The 20,655-nt window shown below is 38.5% G+C and overlaps 1 protein-coding gene across 2 annotated transcripts in view; it reads right to left on the minus strand.

Annotated features, from left to right (window-relative positions):
* The window catches only part of Map3k13 (mitogen-activated protein kinase kinase kinase 13), a 156,192-nt gene that overhangs the window by 133,357 nt on the left and 2,180 nt on the right, over positions 1-20,655 (minus strand). The window lies entirely within an intron of this gene.

A 20,655-nucleotide genomic window follows, 5' to 3' on the forward strand; every position in this document is an offset into this window, starting at 1 on the left:
GAGGCAGTTAAAGGCAGACAGGTTAATGTTTACACAAAGGCATTTGTCCCCTTTGTTTTTCAAGTTTAATGGTTCAGTGGCCTCCCTGGAATTCCCCTGTCAGGTCAGGAGTATCTATTGGAACTTTCAAATAGAAACTACTTTCACATGATACATGGCAATGGTATGCCAAGGGTGATCTCTCTTTGCACCTGGAACTTGGATGTCAGAAAACAAGTTGAAATACTTTAAGCAAAATGAAAGGCTTTTTCATTCTCTTAAGCATTAAAAAATCAGTTAAATACAATTAACATCATATAATACCATGCCCCCTTATGGGCGGGGGAGGATTGTTTGGTGGGGAGGAGCCCGATGGAGGAGGCAGGGAAGGAGAGTGTAGTGAATATGACAGAAATTCATTATACTGTATATGTATGAAAATAGCATAATGAAACCCATTAAACTATAGAGGAAGGGGGAGGAAAATGGGGTTTAAAGAGTAATTTTTTATTTCTAGGGTGAATTTGATCAATGTACATTTTATATATATGTAAGTATCATAACAGAATCCCATTGTAAAAGTCACTGATACTAATAAAAAGTTTAAAATATATTTGATGGTATGTATTTGTAGGGCCAAGTTATATACAGGAGAGTTTCAGGACATCAGAAAGTCCCATTTTCAAGTCTTAGAGATATGGAATGTATCATCAGAAGTGAGAATGAGTCCATACTTTGTTTCTGTTGCCTTAGTCTATCTAAACAGTATAAAGCCATTATTGTTTCTGCTTTCTCTCAAGAATGTCCAGAACACATGCTTCGCACTAGAGATTTCACATTCACTGTTTTAATGCTCACAGGAAACTGCCCTTTCCAGTATGAGCTGATTAGTAAATCAAGCCTGCCAGCAGAAGACAGATAGAGACAGAGACAGAGATAGGAGAGATGAGAGAGGTGAGGAAGAGAGCAGAGAAAGGAGAGGAGAGGGAGGGAGGGAGATAGAAGAGAGAGAGAATGCCCATTTAACCCCACCTCCAGTTTCACCTCTTCACCATTTTCAGAAGGTGAAAGTACAGTAGGTGTTGCCCTGAAATTTTAGCCCAGTCAGCTGTTTTTTTTTTTTTTTTTTTTTTTTCTAAAAAGCTGTTTTCATGGAAGGGGGAAAAACAAAGGTAATGTTTCACAATCTGAATTTCTAAAGAATTTACTGGTGTTTCAGAAGAGGAAATGAAGGACACACAAGAGTAGGAGAAAAGTAATGAGGGAAAGTTCAGTAGGGGGAAGTGCACTACTTTTTAAAATAGCCTCTCCTAAAAATTTTCAATGCACCATTTTATAATAATGGCTAGACATTTTAATTCAGTATATTAAATAAAAAATACAAAAGGCCGTTGTTTGGGGTTAAGCTCTCATACTGGGCCCACACACTAGATGAGAAATCAAAATGGATTCATCCGTGGTAAAGTTCCACTTCAACAAATTGAAACTACTTTCTCTGACCTTCTGAGAAATCAGGATACAGTGATAAGAGCCAAATTTCCTAAAGAGGCCAGTTTCAGTTGGCAAGATTTTAAAGTTTCCTCTACATTAATCACTACCAAAATAATAATAAAAAAAGTGAGCTGAAGTAACTTGATATTAACTAGCTATTTTCCTATTGTTCTATCTCCAGTCCCCACCATACAAGGTAACTAACTTAGAAATGACCAAACTGCTTCCATTTCTGTTTTCTTCAGCCTGTTTCTGTCTATAAAATCAAACTCTTCTGCTCAGCTCATCACAACAGTCTGTTTGATATAGTGAAGTGTTGTCACATTCTGGAACAGAAAATAAAGCCTAGTAAGATCTTTAAATTGTTATTTTGTTCTTGACAAACATGAGGTCACATTAATTACAGGACTAAATTAAAGGCCTAGTGATTGTCTTTCCTTGCTCAAACTCACAATTTTTCCCGTTCCTACTGTCCTCTTTTAGGAAGGAGCAGTAAATGGGCACCAAATCCACAGGTAACTACAATCCTGATTTTTCAAATAAAGCCAGAATAAAAATGTACTAATTGGGACAGGGAGGGGGGAAAAAACTGAAACTTGCTTTCTCCTAAGGACTTTTCTCCTGCATTCCAACCATACTATTCCCATCTACTTGGCAAAATAAAGGGAAAAAAAGGAAAATAAATTGATTTACAGAAATACAGCATTTTAAATTATTCCCAAGTCCTTGCAATCATCAAAGTGATGTCAATGAGTTGGTGGATGGGTTAGCAGATCAGTTAGATTATACCTATAATACTACCTACTCAGAAGGCTGAGATCTGAATATGGTTCAAAGCCAACCTGGGGAGAAAAGTCTGAGACTATTATCCCCAGTTTACCAGTGAAATGCTTGACTGGTGTGGCTCAGTGGTAGAGCACCAGTTGTGAGTGAAAAAGTTGAGAGCAAGAAGCTCTAACTTCAAGACCCAATGCCAGCACACACACGCACATTTGTGTGCACACACACATACTCTTACAAAGTTAAACTGTCCACCTTAACCACCAATCTCCAGGGAGGAGAAAGGGGCTGAAAAGGGAGGCAATCAATCATTCTTACAAAATGATGCCTTCACAAAAGCCCAAAAAGACACTCTTGGGAAAGCTTCCAGATACCTGAATATGTAGAGGTTCCTAGAGAGTGGCATTCCACAGAGCATGGGAGCTTCTCCCCTTTCCCCATCCCTTGTCCTGTGTAGCTCTTCATATTTATCCTCTGCTAATAAACTGGTAAAAGTGTAAGCATATCCCTGATTTGGTGAGGACTATAGCAAATGAACTGAACTCATGGTACGGGTTGTGGGACCTGATTTACAGCATGTCAGTCAGAAGCACAGGTTAACCAACTTAAAAGCTTGCAACTGGCACTTGAAATATATGGGAGACAATCTTTGGGAATAAGCCCATAAACTGTCTTGCATGGAGGACACCTAGCTGGAGTTCACTGCAGAATTGACTGGAGTATGGAGGAAGCTAACATACTTCCTGTCACAAGTCTTCCATACTGATCACTGTTTGAGGTTTTTTTTTTTTTTAACTTACCTTACACTATAGATATTTCAGAGTATTAATAGAAAAAGTTTCCATTTGGAGGAGTCTGAGGGATTGAATTTCAAAACTGTGGATATTTTATATATTTTGGCTCAAATATATTTGTAACCAACCCTCCCCCAATTTATTTTCAATGAAAATAAATGTTTATCAAAGACTAAACCCATTTCTTTTTACACTTATTTACTTGCTTGGCGGTACATGGACTTGAATTCAAGGCCTATGCTTGCTAGGCAAGTACTCTTATAGTAACTACTTGAGCCAGGCCACCAGCCCCTCAACAAATCAACACAAAATCTGAACGCATATTAGTTTCTTAGATGCAACTGCACTTTGTCAAGTAAGGAATAATCTATTTAGAGCCTTATTTATTTATTTATTTTTGGTTCAGGGCTTTCTCTTATTGATTAAATGACTCCTAAATTGATAAGTTCTCCTCAGGTTTCACGCTTTTCTCTGGTTAGTATTGAAATATCTTAACCAAAAATATAATGACAGTATTAGCAAGTCACTGCTCTGAACACTTTAATACAACCCTGTGAGATACTGCTAGAGTGTTATCCTCATTTTACTCATAGGACCCTGAAGCTGGTTACTATCCCGTACCAAACTCATGTTACAATTAAATAGTTTTTATTTAAAGTCCGTATTTCACTTTATTTATTTGGTGCGATACTGGGGATTGAACTTAGGGCTCTAGATCTACTTGAGCTACATCTCTACTCCTTTTGCTTTTACTTTGTGTTTCAGAGTCTCCTAACTTTTTCCAGACTGGCCTCAGACCCATAATCCTCCTGTCTCCACTTTCAGAGTAGCTGGGATTACAGGAAGGCTCCTCCACACACAGCTTCCTTTTATCTTTCTTTTTTTAAAATTTATTTAATAAGCACTCCTGAAATGACACCTGGAAGAAAGGGATATGCGATTTTATTATTTCCATTATGCATTTCTGAAGTTTTCTAATGCAGTGATTTTCAACTTATGGTCTCTGAATGAGCAGTATCAGCATCTCCTTGTTAGAAATGTACATCTCAGCCAGGGTGGCCCATTCCACCTCATAAGAGGACAAGTGTGAGTCCAGCCTCGCTCATATAACAAGATGGAGTTTCATAAGACCAAAAGGAGAAGGGAAGTAGAAAAAAAAATGTAAATGATCGTGCCTCCTCACCCAAACCCACTGAATCAGACAGGGCCCAGAAATCTGTTTTGGTTAAAACATGCATGGACACATTCTACTTTCTGTTAAATACTCCTTGGGTGATTCTGATACACACTAAAGTTGGAAAACCATTTTTCTAACATGTAATACATAGCCATATATTTTACATATCAAGGCACACAGTTTTACTAAATTTATTGCATATCCTAGATGGAAGAACCCACTTCCATTCATAGCAAAAACATTATTAAGCATCTTCTAGATGCCAAAGAATGTATACTTGAAAGTATGGCTCGAATACCATCCCTGAGAGAAAAAAGCTAGTGTATGACCTTGAGTTCAAGCCCCAGTACTAGCATACACAAAAAGTGCAAGCTATCATGGGCACTGGTGGATCATGGCTGTAATCCTACCTATTTGGAGGGCTGAGATCTAAGGATTTCAGTTCAGAGCCAGCCTGGGAAGGAAAGTGTGTGAAACTTTAATCTCCAACCAACCACCAAAAAGCTGGAAGCAGAGGAAGTTAATGAGAAGTAATGACACCATATAGTATGTTGTCGGGGATGGCTATACCTTTAAGACCTGGGACTGCTGTTAGCCACTCCTACCTTCTCCTGGTGTCTGGAACCTCCACCACCCTCTCGTCTGCGAGCACATGTCTCGTAATGGCGCCAGGGACGGGTCCTGGGGGGGACTGTGGTCTCAGCCCCTGTGGGAAGTTCTGTGACATCACCGTGATGGATAGTTCATTAGCCAATCGTTAATACCCAGTTATTCCCTCCTCTTCCTGCTGCCATTACTGTTATATAAACTCCTCCCCTGAATAAAACTTTGGGAAGTCGATAGTCCATCAGACGGCTCCCCCGAAATCTCCGTGTCCAGTGTCTGCTCTTAAACTTAAGGGGGGCTTGGGACAAGGGGTTTCATCGGCTCTACCCCATCTCAGTTTTATCTCAATGGGGGCACGCTCTGCCCTCCAGCTGGCGGGAGTAGCGCACAGAGCTGAGTGTCCCCCACAATTTATGTAGTCCAACAGTATGTCTTAAAAAATAGAGAACACAAAGAGACAAAAAAAAAAAAAAGAAAGAAAGAAAGGAAAGAAAACACAGCTGGGCTGAGTGCAATGGCTAATGCTCAGTTACTTGGAGGCAGAGATGGGAAGGATTACAGTTTGAAGATAGCATGGACAAAAAGTTACCAAGACTTCATCTCAACAAAAGTATGACATTAAAAATGCAGGGCAAAGAAACCTACTGGTAGAAAGAAAAACAAGAAAAACAAACCACAAAGTGATCACAGATCTTTTTCAGAAATGAAGTTTGCAGTGTGGTCAGAGCCAGGCATTGTGGTGTGCACTTGTAATGCAGGATTATAAGTTTGAGGCCAGCCCGGACCACATAGCAAGACTGTGTCTCAAAACAACAAAAAGGCAAAAGAGGAGAAATCAAGCAGGCAAGAAAGAAAAGGAAAAGAAAAATCCAAAACTAATTATGTCAGGCTGCAAGTATAGTGGAGTATTTCTCTGTGTGTAAAGTCATGTATTCAAACTTTAGTTTAACAAAAACAAACAGAATCCTAAAAGTAATTACATTGATGAAAAGAAATGTCTAATCCTTGCTATGTACCTCCAATTATGCACTAAACCTATGGCAATAGCTAATGATTTCAATCACATAGATGATGTTATGTAAATAAAAATGGAAGTCTCTGTTAACTAACTTACTTGTGTGGAGCCTGTCAGATCTCTGGAAAGACTTCTTCCCCAAGCCTAGCAAGGGGCTTTCCACTTTCAGTGAGGAAGAAAAGCTGGAGTTTGAGTTCTGGGGACTGCTTGACTGTCCATCAGATTGCTTTCCTTCCCAAATTACGAAGGGAAAAATATGTAAAAATTGGTGGCATTGATGATATAGACAAAAATCAATCGAAGAATCATTCAACATTAACTAAAGGGAATTACATCTGAGGAAATGTGGTCCTGCTAATGTTTTCCAAGTCTGATAATTAGAGAAAAAAAAGAAGTAAAATAAAACTTCATCCTCCTATACTGTTTATTCTCCTTTCTAATAACAACAAAAAAAAGCAAACTTTCAATTTATAGAAACCCCACTCTCCACCCCAAAAAAGTGTATACCATCAAATGGAATTATGTAATGCAATACAAAGGCTGTAGCTAGTTTGGATTAAAAACAAGACAAGCGGGCTGGGGATATAGCCTAGTGGCAAGAGTGCCTGCCTCGGATACACGAGGCCCTAGGTTCGATTCCCCAGCACCACATATACAGAAAACGGCCAGAAGCAGCGCTGTGGCTCAAGTGGCAGTGTGCTAGCCTTGAGCAGGAAGAAGCCAGGGACAGTGCTCAGGCCCTGAGTCCAAGGCCCAGGACTGGCAAAAACAAAACAAAACAAAACAAAAACAACAAGACAAGCAATAACAAAAAGATCCAAAGGCCAAAAAAAAAAAGGATGCATACCTGAATATCTAATAAGATAGGTAGTTGATTTCCAAGTCACAGAGTAATAGAGATGCACAGGGTGCCAAGGAAAACAAAAGTCTAGGAACTGAGGACAGCAGATCTAGGTCCAGTAACTGTTATGCTCTACTCTTCCTAGAGGCAGTGTTTCTCACCAATATAACCTGAAGCCCAGACTGAGGAACCAGATCCAAAATACTACTGCCATAGCAACATTTTAGTAAGGTCATTCCTCCTTAGAAGTCCAGAGGCCATGAGAAACAGTGGGGAATGCAGCCAGTCTTTGGAATTGCCTGAACATCCAAAGAGCCTTCCAGCGCTAATCCACAAGCAAGTTTACAATCCTTCACCTTTACCTCTACATTTAATAGCTGTATCAGGGCTGGGATTATGGCCTAATGGAAAAGTGCTCACCTAGTATACATGAAGCCCTGGGTTCAATTTCTCAGCACCACATATATAGAAAAAGCCAGAAATGGTGCTGTGGCTCAAGTGGTAGAGTGGTAGCCTTGGGCAAAAAGAAGCCAGGAACAGTACTCAGGCCCTGGGTTCAAGCCCCAGGACCAGCAAAACACAAAACAGAACAAAAAAGTTGCATATTTTCCAAAACATAAAACTTTCTGAAACATTGTGCACCTTTCCAAGTTTAGTCTTTTCTCTATTATTACTTTAGTCATTACTCTGAATTTGGTGTTTATCACTCAAAAACAAAGCAAAACAACAACAACAAAAAAAACCCCACAGTAAAGTCCTAGGCTGTAGTGGTAACTTAGCTGATAGTTTTTGCCTACCATTTGTGACATCCTGGGTGCAATCCCTAGAATCATTACCACCACCACCACCAGCCCCCCCCCGCAATATTATATGTGTGTGTATGCATGCATAAGTATATATACGTGATATAGAGATAGATGATAAGTAAGTAGATACATAGATAGATAGATAGATAGATTTGGTCATGCCAATGGCTCATGCTTATAATCATAGCGACTTGAGACGGAGATCAAGAGGATGGTGTTTGCGGTAGAAAAGTCCAAGAGAAAAGTCCAAGAGAAAAGTCCATCTCTAAAATAGCCAGTAAAAAAGCACAATGTGAAGCCCTGGGTTCAAATTCCAGTACTACAAAAAAAGTAGATGGTTTTGAAAGTTGTTTTATTCAATGCCTTTCTAATCTTCAATTATTTTTACCATGAATTCACAAAGTATATCTATCTATCATATTAAAGCTTGACATTCATCTAATTTAAAATTTTACTTTCTCTCATGATCACAAATGGAATAGAACTTTCAATAATTGTACTGCTAATAAATTTCCAATTTTCCCTGGAGAGTTTTATTTTTTATCTCTACTATGTCCAAAATAACATCCTGCATTGGCTATTTACAAATAATTCTGTAAGTTACTTGCAAAACGATGCTTTTGATATCAATACAAGATATTTTCTTAATTTGTATTTCATATATTTCTTTGACCTACATGTGGCAGTCAATCTTCCGAGGACCCAGGAGGGGAAGAACTTCATATGAAAAAGTGAAGTAAAAAATATCCCATGGTTGGGCTCAAGTAGTAAAGCAGCTGCTTAGCAAGGATGAGGGCCCAGTTTAAACCCCAGTACCAATCAAAAGAAATCTCATGGCTTTCCAGACACTCAAAACTATTTTGACACCAAGAACATAACGGCTTTACTTATTATCATTCTACATTTCATTCAGGTTCTTATAAGGGCAATAAGTTTCACAAGTTGTTTACTATTTTTAATCCGAGACAAAGACTCAAACTCAGTACCTGATGCTTTTGCTAATTGGCTGGTGCAGACCCACACCTCCAACACCAAGTTTCACAATGTTTACTCAACATTAAGATCAATCCAAGTTGACACAAGCAGCCCTACAACTTTCTGTTGAGTTTTACTTCAACCTACAAATAAGCCATCAAAGGTCATCCAGGTTTTTTGTTCACCAGTCCTGGGGCTTGAACTCAGGGCCTGGGCACTTTCCTTGAGCCTCTTTGTGCACTCTACCACTTAATCCATAGCACCACTTCCGGCTTTTTCTGAGTAGTTTATTGGAGCTAAGAGTCTCACAAACTTTCATGCTTGGGCTGGCCTCAAATGGTGATCTTCAGATCTCAGCCTCTTGAGTAGCTAGGATTACAGGTGTGAGCCAACAGCACCTGGTTCATCCAGGATTTTTTTTTTTTGCCAGTCCTAGGGCCTGGTTTCAGGGCCTGAGCACTGTCCCTGGCTTTTTTTTGCTCAAGGCTAGCGCCCTACCACTTGAGCCACAGCACCACTTCTAGCTTTTTCTCTTTATATGGGGCTGAGGAATTGAACCCAGGGCTTCATGCATGCTAGGCCATATTTACAGCCCTCATCCAGTTTCTTATTGATGAATGTGTAGTGCTCCCCTCACACCTGCTCTTTGGTGGCACTTTTTGCACTGGCTAAGCAGGTGCTCTACCACTGAGCTACAACTTCAATCTAGCCTTTCCAGCCTTTGAGATAGGGTCTTGCTTCTTGCCTTGGCATGACTCTGGACTGTGACCCACCTACTTTTTTTAGCTTCCTTTCATATCTGAGATTACAAATGTGAACTACACCTAGCTCTTTCATTGATATAGAGTCTTTTGGCCCACAATCTTTGTGTGTGTGTGTGTGTGTGCCAGTCCTGGGGCTTGAACTCAGGGCCTGGGCACTGTCCCTGAGCTTCTTTTGCTCAAGGGTAGCACTCTACCACTTGAGCCACAGCACCACTTACGACTTTTTCTGTGTATGTGATACTGAGGAGTTGAACCCAGGGTTTCATACATGATAGGCAAGCAATCTACCACTAAGCCACATTCTTGGCTCTGGCCCAGAATCTTGTTTCTCCCATTCTCAGCCTCACACATAACTGGGATGACAGGCACATGCCACCATGCCCAGCTATTGTTTGAGAAGGGGTCTCAGGAACTTCTGGCTTGGGCCTGGAACTGTGATTGTTCCAATCTCAACCACCTAGGATTCCAGGTGTGATCCTCTGGTGCCTGGCCCTGTTTCCATCCTTTTTTACTTTACAAAGATACAATGAAAAACTTTTCATAGATTTAAACAAATATAAGCCACTATTATCCTAGCCAGGCACAGGTGGCTCACGCATGTGATTCTAGTTACTGAGTAGCCTGAGATCTGAAGACGGTGGTTAGAATCCAGCCCAGGAAGTAAAGTCTGTGGAAATCTCATCTCCAGTTAACCAAATAGCTGGAAATGGAGAAAGTTCATCTAGCAGAGTCTTAGCCTTAACTAGAAAAACTCAGGGATAGCACCCAGGCTAAGGGGAGGGAGAGGAGAGGAGAAAGAGAGGGGGAGAAGAAAGGAGGAGGGATAACACACAATCATCCTAATATTCCTTCATTCACAACCAAAATTATAGAAACTCTTACAAAATAGTAGAATGAGGAGGTAGACTCCAGACAATAACTGAAGGGTCTATGTGCCAATTTGGGGGCTGCAAACTTCTACCTGAGTAAGAGTGAACATCAACTAATAGAGCAGAATCCAAAGGTTTAATTGTGGGAGAAGTGCCAACAGACGGGTTTCCATCCACTGGCTTGACAGTACCACCTACTTTGGAACACTGATGGAATTAGCATGATTTGAATACTTAGAGGCTGCTGGGAATAGGGGAGAGCTCAACAGCTAGTGACAGTATGTAAAAGGTACTAACAGTACTTTTAGTACCAATAGTACCACAGAGAAGACAGAAGCTGACAGAGTTCTGGAAACTAGAAGAAAGTGCTGGCACTTTTCCCTCATAATGGAAAGGAACAAGAAAAAAGTATGTTCAGCTCTCCAGCTTTGGAGGATTTCCTGAGGGACTATCAAGCATGACTTAGGATGCTGGCAGAGTTGGGATACCAAGAAGATGCTGAAAACCTACAATGCTACAGAAAGTCACCCGGGGGAGAAAAAGACCATTACAAGTTTCTGAAAGAGACATCAGCAAAGTTCTCTACTAGCACAGCCCTAAGAAGGAGCTTCCTAAAGGGTCTGAGAGACAAAAAACTAATAAACAAACAAAAACACCAATACAAAAAAACCCCAAACTCTGTAGGTGAGTTTCTCCGTATGGAGCCAGTATGTAAGACTGGAAAGTTTGTTGTTTTTCCAAATGTAAATATACTAGTACTAGACACACAGACACACACAGCATGAAAAAAAAAAAAAACTGGGTGAAATGGCTCAAAGGAACAAAATAAATCTCAAGAAACCAACCCTAAATAGAATCTGAATTATCAAAGATTTGTGTTCATCATAACCAATGTATGAAATCAGTTCAGATGCTCCTCAATGGACAAGTGGATTAAGAAAATGTGGTATACATACAAAAGGGAATTTTACCCATCCATTAGAAAGAATGATACTGTATCATTTGCAAAGAAATGAAAGGACTTGGGGAAAAAAATCATGTTAAATGAAGTAAGTCAGCCCAGAAAGACAAAACGATACATGTTTTCTCTCATATGTAGAAGCTAGAATTTATAAATGTATAAGTAAAAGTAAACACAAAGGTTCACAAATGTATTAAAATATGGTATGTTCAAGGAAAGAGGTGACATGTTAAAATGCATTGTTCATAAAGCTCTATCAAATAAAAATGTAGGCTGGAATCTGAGGATTGCAATTCAAAGCCAGCCAGTGCAAGAAAGCCTGGGAGAATCTCATCTCCAACGAACTACCAAAAAAGCTGGAAATGGAGCTGTGGCTTATGCGGTAGAGTGCTATAGGTTCAAGCCCCAGGACCAGCACCCAGAAAAAAAAAATGTTTTTACTCTAGTTGTTTTTCAGGTACAGACTTGTGGTTTGCCAGGGCTGACTTGAGTTCAATCTTTCAACCACTGCCTCTTGTGTAACTGGGATTACAGATGCATAATAGCATCCCAGGCTTGTTGGTTTAAAATGGATTCTTGCTATTTTTTTTTGGCCAGTCCTGGGGCTTGTACTCAGGGCCTGAGCACTGTCCCTGGCTTCTTTTTGCTCAAGGCTAGCACTCTGCCACTTGAGCCACAGCGCCACTTCTGGCCATTTTCTGTATATGTGATGCTGGGGAATTGAACCCAGGGCCTCATGTATACGAGGCAAGTGCTCTTGCCACTAGGCCATATCCCCAGCCCAGGATTCTTGCTAATTTTTTACCTCAAACTGTGACCTTCCAATCTTTGCCTCTGAAGTACTACAGATTTATAGTTGTAAACCACATGCCCAGTGAGTGACCCATTTCTTAAAGTCTAATTCACCTCCTTACCTCTTACTCCTTTTTCTCAATTCACTTGTTAAGCGATTTAAGAACCTATTTCTAAGAAGCCAGTGACCTGTCTCAAAAAGAAAGCAGGCATAACCAATGGACTCATGACTAAAGTAGAAGAAACTAGAATAATTAATGTGCCCATAGGTATCTTTGACAGCTAACTTTGGTTCTTGATACTTGAAAACAAAACAAAATTTTACCACCAATTTTTTGAAAAGGGAAGTTAATAAGTTTTTGGTAAATAATTTATCAGATACCATTAAATATACTGAAAGAAAAGAAAGATGAAAGAGATTTTGAAAAGATACAGTATTCAAAGTATGTTCACTGGCCTTACCTCCTGATGATTCTTCACCACAGTTGCACCAAAGGATTTAAAGAATGGCTCTTATGAAATCACTTAAAGACCATTATAAGATAAAAACATTTAATGACACATTTTGATACTGAATTCAAGACACCAAATTGTCTTTGAAGATATATTTGATCTCTGGAAGCATGGTCAAATATAAAAGATAACATACCAAGAAGTTGCTTTGGGGAAATATAGGAAGCAATTGCATAGGGAGCCGACAGCAAAGTTCATCCTGACACCTGGCTATGTTGTTATCTCAAGGAACGTGCAAGGACATGGCTTACTTAAAAGACAGCACTAATCAGAGATCTTTTACTATGTCCCCAAGAGTCTGTTTTATGTTAACCAAGCTTTTCTTGTCTTTACTGCCAGCTGGTATTGCCAACTTTAAAGCTTTTTTGTTTTCTTGAACTTTAGTAACCCTATGCTATTCCTTGTTTCTAAACTGCATATAAGCTGGAAGTTAAGAATAAACGGGGCTGCAGTCTTGAGTTACGGTCTTGAGCTGCAGACCTCCCGAACCCCATCTTTTGTCTTTTGTCTCTTGTCTTGTATTTTCCTTTTTCTTTAATCCTCGCCCCCTCAATCAGGATTCCCTGTTGCTGCCGGCTGGCTCCGGCACAATTGAATATTGAAGTAGGAATATTTTGGTTGGTTTGTGGAGGTTTATTCATCTTGACAATTTTTCTTTTAAATTTGTGGTAGTAATAGGATTTGAACTCAGGGCCTTGTGCTGGCTTGGCTCTCTTGATCATTAAGCTGACTGTACTATTGAGCCATGTTTCCAGATGGACTTTATTTTTCTGCTTTTTAAGACAATGTTTCACTATGTAACTCAGCCTGGCTTTCAACTCTGACTTTTCTAACACAGCCTTCAGAGAGCTGGAATTATAGACACACACGATCATGTCCTGCTGTGAATACTTTTTTGAACCAAGAGAAAAAGTGACAATAACCTTCAAATGAACAAGTTCAGACTACTTTACAAGGTTCAAGTGAAAACATATACCAAAAATACCGTAAACACTGTACAACATAATTAAGAAAAAATGTAATCATTTGAAATTCAAGCTCCATAAACAATTACCAGTGCCTATGCCTAGGGGCAATGATAGCATGTTTTGTTTCTGACCCTTAGGTCTCTTCAGAGAGGATTTAAATTTCCTTACTTTTTAATCTTATTTATAGCTGTTTCTTTGCACATAAAAACTGCTTTTTCCTTTATTGTTAAAGTGAAGTACAGAGGGGGTTACAGTTTCATATGTAAGGCAGTGAATACATTTCTTATCCAACTTGTTACCTCGTCCCTCATTTTCCCCACAAATGGCTTTTTTTTTCCCCAAGAAAACTTAAAGCTTTTAAAAATAATTACTATGGTCAAGCACTGGTGATACACAGCCTCCTATTCAAGGGGCTGAGATCTGAGGACTGAAGTTCAAAACCAGCTTGGGCAAAAGAAATTCATGAGATGCTTACCTCCAAGTAACTACCATAAACTGGGAAGTAGAGCTGTGGCTGAAGTGGTAGAGTACTAACCTTTGTGGTAGAATGCTAGCCTTCAGCAAAAACGATCAAAGACAATGCCTAGGCCCTGAGTTCAAGGACAGGACTAAAATTATTATTATTATTAGGAGACCATGACTCAAACTAAGTATCACTGTCTCTCTACCACCTGAGCCATGCCTCCAATTATTATTGTTAATTGTTGCATCTATTATTTGTGTTCAGGTTGCTGTAAGTACTTCAGATCAATTATTTAGCTTCATTATAATTTCCTAATTAAATACTACTTATCATTCCCAATTTACAGATAAAAAATTGGTAGCCATAGAAACTAAGAAATTCATGCTGTTGCTAATTAATAAAGAGTAGAACCAGGAATCAAACTCAGGTCTTCTGAGCCACTATCTACAAAACTGACTTTGATATATCAAAATTTATCAAGACTAGGGCTTTAATCAATCTTGTGCTGTACAACAACCCCGAATATTCTGATGAGAAAGCATAGGGACTAACTAAACTTCCCCAAACAGAACCATCCCCATTCAGAAGAGATACCTTTCAGGAATATCAAAGTGTTTAAAAATAAAGCACACCACTAAAATACTAACAGTGATGAAAATTATACATGATTTTACTGCTTATAGGCTTAGGTTATCTTTTTCTTGCTTTCTTTTTGGGGTATTGGGAATTAACAGTGACTCACAAGTGCTGAGTATATCTCAACTGCTGAGCTACCCCTCAGCCTAAGTATTATTTTCTACATCTTTCTCTATATCTACATATCTATATACACTCACACATAGCTATCTAGATACACACACTACAATGTGTGTGTGTGTGTGTGGGGGGGGTTGGACTCAAGGCTTCCCACTTGCTACGCAAGCACTCTACTGCTTGAATCCCTACAGTCCCTTTTCACTCCTATTATTCTTGAGATAGGGTCTCACTTTTTGCCCAGGCCAGCCTGCACCATGACATTCCTATTTATGCTTCCTGTCATAGCTGGGATGATCAGCAGATACCTTTTTCCCAAGGTTAGTCTTCAACTGCAATCCTACTGATCTCTACTTTTTGAGTAGCTAGGCATAAGGTACTACTGGTGCCTGAATTTTTATAATTTTTATAAAGCTCGTTAAGCTTGCCACCACTATTATTAGCAATAATATATATTAAACTTACATAAAACTATATGTTTGTCCTTGCTCTATTTGAAAATGAAAAAGTTCAATGTACAGTAAGTTTCATGGTAATAATGAAATAATAATAGCTATTATTTAGTTAACTTAGGCATATCATATCCATAATCTTTAACTTTCAGTAAAGAATCAAGGCGTAGAATTAATGTAACTAACTGAAACAGCTAGTAAATGTTGGTGTCCAGATCCGAATCTGTGTACATTACTCTCAAATCTGCTTTTTCTATTACAATGGAGCTTCTTGAAATGCCAAAATATCTGTCTAGACTTTTGTTATTAAAAATACTGGAGAGAGCTGGGCACAGGTGGCTCACATCTCTAATCCTTGCTACTCAGGATGCTGAGATCTGAGGATCATAGTTTGAAGTCAGCCCAGGCAGAAGAGTCCATGAGACTCATCTCCAATTAACCACCAGAAAACCGGAAGTGGTGCTGTGGCTCAAAGTGGTATGCATAAGCTCAGGGACAATGCCCAAGCCCTGCGTTCAAGCCCCAAGATTGACGACAAAAAAAAAAAAAAAAAAAAAAAATTCTGGAGAGATCTTTCAAAATTCAGGTATTCTTGCTTGTCATCTACAACAGAAAAATATTGAACATAAATTATTTGCATTTAGTCAGGGTTATCATGTGAACATCTATTAATATGGAGCTATTTTAATACAATAAAAAGGCCTACTTGCTTTAAGTTTTAAATTAGTTTGTCAGCTTTATGACTTTGTTTCTTTTCCTCTTTTACTGACATGACACATTCACAATTTGTTGCTTTCAATATCCCATAGAATTAGATTACAGTTAATTAAGCTTATTATAACTACTTAGAACAAAAATACATAAATCAAGTAAGGACCTAATAAAAACAAATGTATTTTGTGTCTTATAATTTGGGTGTTATGGTAACATAGGTCCTGGTTACAGGAAAGGTAAAGTTAGTGTTTAAGTGACCAAGTAGAAAAGTTATCCATCATGTTTTGGGAAGAGGGACAGGAGCATGATAGAGGGAGTACATGATTGGAATACATGAAATATTTGTGGAAAGGTAATGAAATTCCCCCTATACAACTAATATAAGCTAATTTTTTAAAGCTATCACTACTTAACATAAAAATAAGGAAATATAAATACACTTATAATAAGTCAGTTTAAAGTATTGTAATAAAATGTTTAGGACTTCAAAGAAGCCTCCCAAATAATATAGAATCTTATTATATTACCAGATAATAGAACAAATCATGTTATCTGAGGTAAGACAAGCTCAAAGGAGGATAGTCTTAGGAGAGGAACACAAAGGTGCAATGTCTATGTGTACCTGATCATATAAAATAATATTTATCCAATTGAATTCCAAGAAAAGAAAACAAGGTTTTCTTTGTTATTAAAAAAAGGAAGGGAGTTGAGAAATGGCCTAATGGTAGAGTGCTTGCCTTGTATATATGAAGCCCTGGGTTCAATTCCTAGCACCACATATGTAGAAAAAGCCAGAAGTGGTGCTGGCCTTGAGTGAAAAAAAAAAAAAAAAGCCAGGGACAGTGTTCAGGCCCTGAGTTCAAGTCCCAGGCTTGGCAAAAAAATAAAAACAAATAAATAAAAATTTTAAAAAAGAAGAAAGAAATCCCAGATGTAACATTCCTATGTTCAAACTCTGCTCAAGCCACCCTAACCACCCAGAGTTCACTACCTCTCAGCACAATCTGTTCCATTGTTGACTAGTTCTACAGCTTCTCCAGTTCATAATCAAATAACAGAGGAATGGAGGTATGGCTCAAATTGTAGGTCTCCATCTGGGCGAGAGGGGAGGGACAAGAGCTTGAGGCCCCAAGTTTAAGCCCACCTCAGTAACCCCCTACCAAAAAAGTCAAGAGAACAAAATTTATCCCTATAAAGTTTTCCCAACCTCTCAAAGTCTATTTTCTGAAGAAAAAAACAACCTGTCCAAGTCCTTAATATAGATCATCACAATTGTCCCTTTTAACAAGTCACAAAAATAACATTCTCTTATTTTTAAATGTATATAGAGCAATGAAATTGGTTTTTTAAATTGGTTTTTGTTTTAATTTTTTATATATTAATGGAGGTCTACTTGATCTTGATCATATACAACTGCAATGCTAGGAAAGGCTTATAAAATTTGGCAGTTTGCTTTTTAAAAAAAATTTCCCAAAACAATATCATAATATACAATCGTGTGTGTGCGCGCGCGTGCGAGTGTTCACACGTGTAGGTGCGCAATAGTACTGGGACTTAACTCAGGTCCTTGGCACTGTCTATCGGCTTTTTCTGTTCAAGGCAGTGCTCCACCACTTGAGCCACAGCTTCATTTCCAGCTTTTTTCATGGTTAATTGGAGAAAAGAGTCTCACAGTATTTCCTGTCCAGGCTGGCTTGGAACCACAATCCTCAGATCTTATACTTCTGAGTAGGAAAGATTATAACCATGAGCCATCAGTGCCTGGCATAAAACAACGTCTTAAAAATGCCTCAATCATAATTGTTTCTGTTGATAAAACACCCAAATTATAATTAAATATAAAAATTATCTCATTCTCAGGATATGTTTACTTTCCTGACTCTTAGACCTTATAGATGACTTTAAATCTCCCTAATTCTTTATCATACTAAATGACCTTTCTCGTTTCTCTGTTCTGTACCTGTTATTTTTACATCATGTTCATATCTCTATGTCACCTGTACCACATTTTAGCATCTTGGTTTAGGGAAATACTTTAATTCTTGAATTCAACTCACTGGTAATCCATTTTCCTTCGCAGTCATACTTTAGACATCGTGGCCAGTGACTTCTCCTTTGTGAACACAGTAATGAATTCCAAGGACATTAAGAATGCAAATCATCATTTAATAGAGATGATCATATGCAAAACAGTCTGCTAAACTATGGTACTGTAGTCCACTGCTCAGGAGGCTGAGTCAAGAGGCTAAGGTCCCAGGACAACTTCAGACCACAAGTTAGGTTGGCTATGTTACTTGGGCAACACAGCTAGACCCCATTTAACAAGAAATAAATAAAAATATCAACCAGTACTGAGGTACAACTCAGTGGTATAGCACTTGTACAGCATGCACAAGACCCTGGACTGATCCTTAGCACCATAAAATAATAAAGTGAAAAATAAATAAAGACCTGACATAGTTTACCTATTCCATCAATCTTGACTTGCCCCCTAGATTTAGTGACCTTCATTATGATATAGCAATATACAGAATTGATAAATAATTTAAGGGTGTATGTTAAATAGCTGATTCTTAAGCAAGTTTCACATAAATCCCCTCCTATTAATGAAATTAATGTTTTTATATTTCTTATTTAATCGTCTTACTTGCCTATTACTATTATGCCAAATGGCCCATAAAGTGTGGGAAATAAAAAGACAAGAGAAGTCATGAGCTAGACATTTTTGCTGAGTCCAATGTAGATAATCAGTAAATTAAAAGTAAGCAAAGACAGTTTGTTGGTTTTAATAAAAGAAAAAAAGTCATTCTTTTGAAAGGCCCTAAGCCAAACAAGGACAAAGAGAAATAGCGATTGTAAGATTTGCTTAAGACATACAGAGTTCCAGGGCTGGGAGTTGTAGCTCAGAGATAGTGTTGGTGCTATGCCAAGTTGGTTCCCAGCATCACAAAAGAGTAAAGAGTACATGAAAAAAGCCATGCCACTCAGAAAAAACTGGGAAGCTCAGAAGAACCATGCCAAAGCAAAACAAATCTAGCTTGCAAACAATATTACTGAGTCAGGCTAGTAACATTCTACGTACTGTTCACCAGTACTGAATTCAGCAACACTAAGCATTCAGCACTAATAAGTTCTTATTAATAGTAACTACTTAATGTGAGGTTTAAAACCACTTATAGTTTCACCAAACCTTCCTTGCAGCTCTGAAAAAAACCCCACACACAATTGGGTTACTGTAACCCAATCCTCCTAAACAAGATTATATGGACAGAAAGGCACAGGAATGTAGTAAGCCTCCAGACTTGCTAAATTATCTTAAAACCTTGCTGTTTGTTTGTATCATGAAATAAAAATATGCCTAGAGTGTAACATTCAATCCACCAAAAAGTACATATACATATATTTGTGTATACATGTATGTGTATGTGTGTATATACATGTATACATACATAAAATGTCTTCAATTAAAAATAACTGCGTCTTTTTTTTTTTTGCCAGTCCTGGGGCTTGGACTCTAGGCCTGAGCACTGTCCCTGGCTTCTTTTTGCTCAAGGCTAGCACTCTGCCACTTGAGCCACAGCGCCACTTCTGGCCATTTTCTGTATATGTGGTGCTGGGGAATCGAACCCAGGGCCTCATGTATATGAGGCAGGCACTCTTGCCACTAGGCCATATCCCCAGCAATAACTGCGTCTTGTTCTTCTAGCCAGCTAGTTTCATTCCTCATGGAATTCTGTCCATAGCTCCTTAAGTTTGAATAAAATTTGTATGTATTATATAAATACATGCTTCATAAAATCACTAATGAAAATATATTACATATTTCTATATTGTATTTCTTAGTTAATTATGCATCTTAGAAGATTTTTTCCATATTTCCATCTCTAGAACCACTTCCTTCTAAGAGCTGCAGGGAATCACATTTTGTAAGCATTTATTTAACCAGACATCTGCTGAAGTATGTTTAGGTTATTTCTAGCTGTTTCTGGCTTTCTTCTCATTTCAAATAACATGGTAAGAAGTATCTTTGTATGTAAATTTGTGTGTAAAAGAAATGTAAGTAAAAGATAAATTTCTAGAAATACTGCCTATTATAATTAAACAAATTCTAAATAAGAAGTTAGCACATTTACAAGAGGCCAGAAAAAAGCTTCAAGTGAAATGCTTAGCAATTAAAAGGCTCCAAACATCACCAAAAAAACTAAAGTTAAGGTTTTGAAAATTAGGAAACTGATGGATTGGGAAAAACAAAACAGAAAACAAGGAGAAACTTTACCCTGGGATGGAAAGATAAATGGATGAGAGATGGGGCTGGGAATATGGCCTAGAGGCAAGAGTGCTTGTCTCATATACAGAAGCCCTGGGTTTGATTCCTCAGCACCACATATATAGAAAAGGCCAGAAGAGGCGCTGTGGCTCAAGTGGAAGAGTGCTAGCCTTGAGCAATAAGAAGCCAGACCCTTAGGTGCTCCGGCCCTGAGTTCAAGCTCCAGGACTGGCAAAAAAAAAAAAAAAAAAAAAGGATGAGAGAACACATCACCTAAAAGGAAAAGTGGGGAGGGAAGAGATCAATAAAGGGAAGGAGGAGAAAAGTGAGGAAGAGTAGAAAGAGGAAAAGAGAGGGGGACAAAGGGAGAAAAAAAGGGAAAAAAACATAAATGTAAAGAAATACAAAGAAAAGGACATTTGGGGGGCTTCTTGCTTAAACTTAAGGCACAAAATAGAACTGATCAACAGATTTAAGACATAATTATACAGCCAAACTTAGATGCCAAATGATTTAAAAGACCACTTGAGGCCAAATTTTTACAGGTTACCCACATGTAGGTTTATTTCTCCCAGATTCCAAGTGTTGGAAACGAGACTCCCAGAAAAGGAAAGACAGTAGAGCAGCCATCTTCCAGGAACAATATAGTTTGTCAATCTCTTTAATTACATTCCT

The sequence above is a fragment of the Perognathus longimembris genome, chromosome 5 (assembly GCF_023159225.1).
Source record: "Perognathus longimembris pacificus isolate PPM17 chromosome 5, ASM2315922v1, whole genome shotgun sequence".
In the NCBI taxonomy this organism is placed as follows: Eukaryota; Metazoa; Chordata; class Mammalia; order Rodentia; family Heteromyidae; genus Perognathus; species Perognathus longimembris.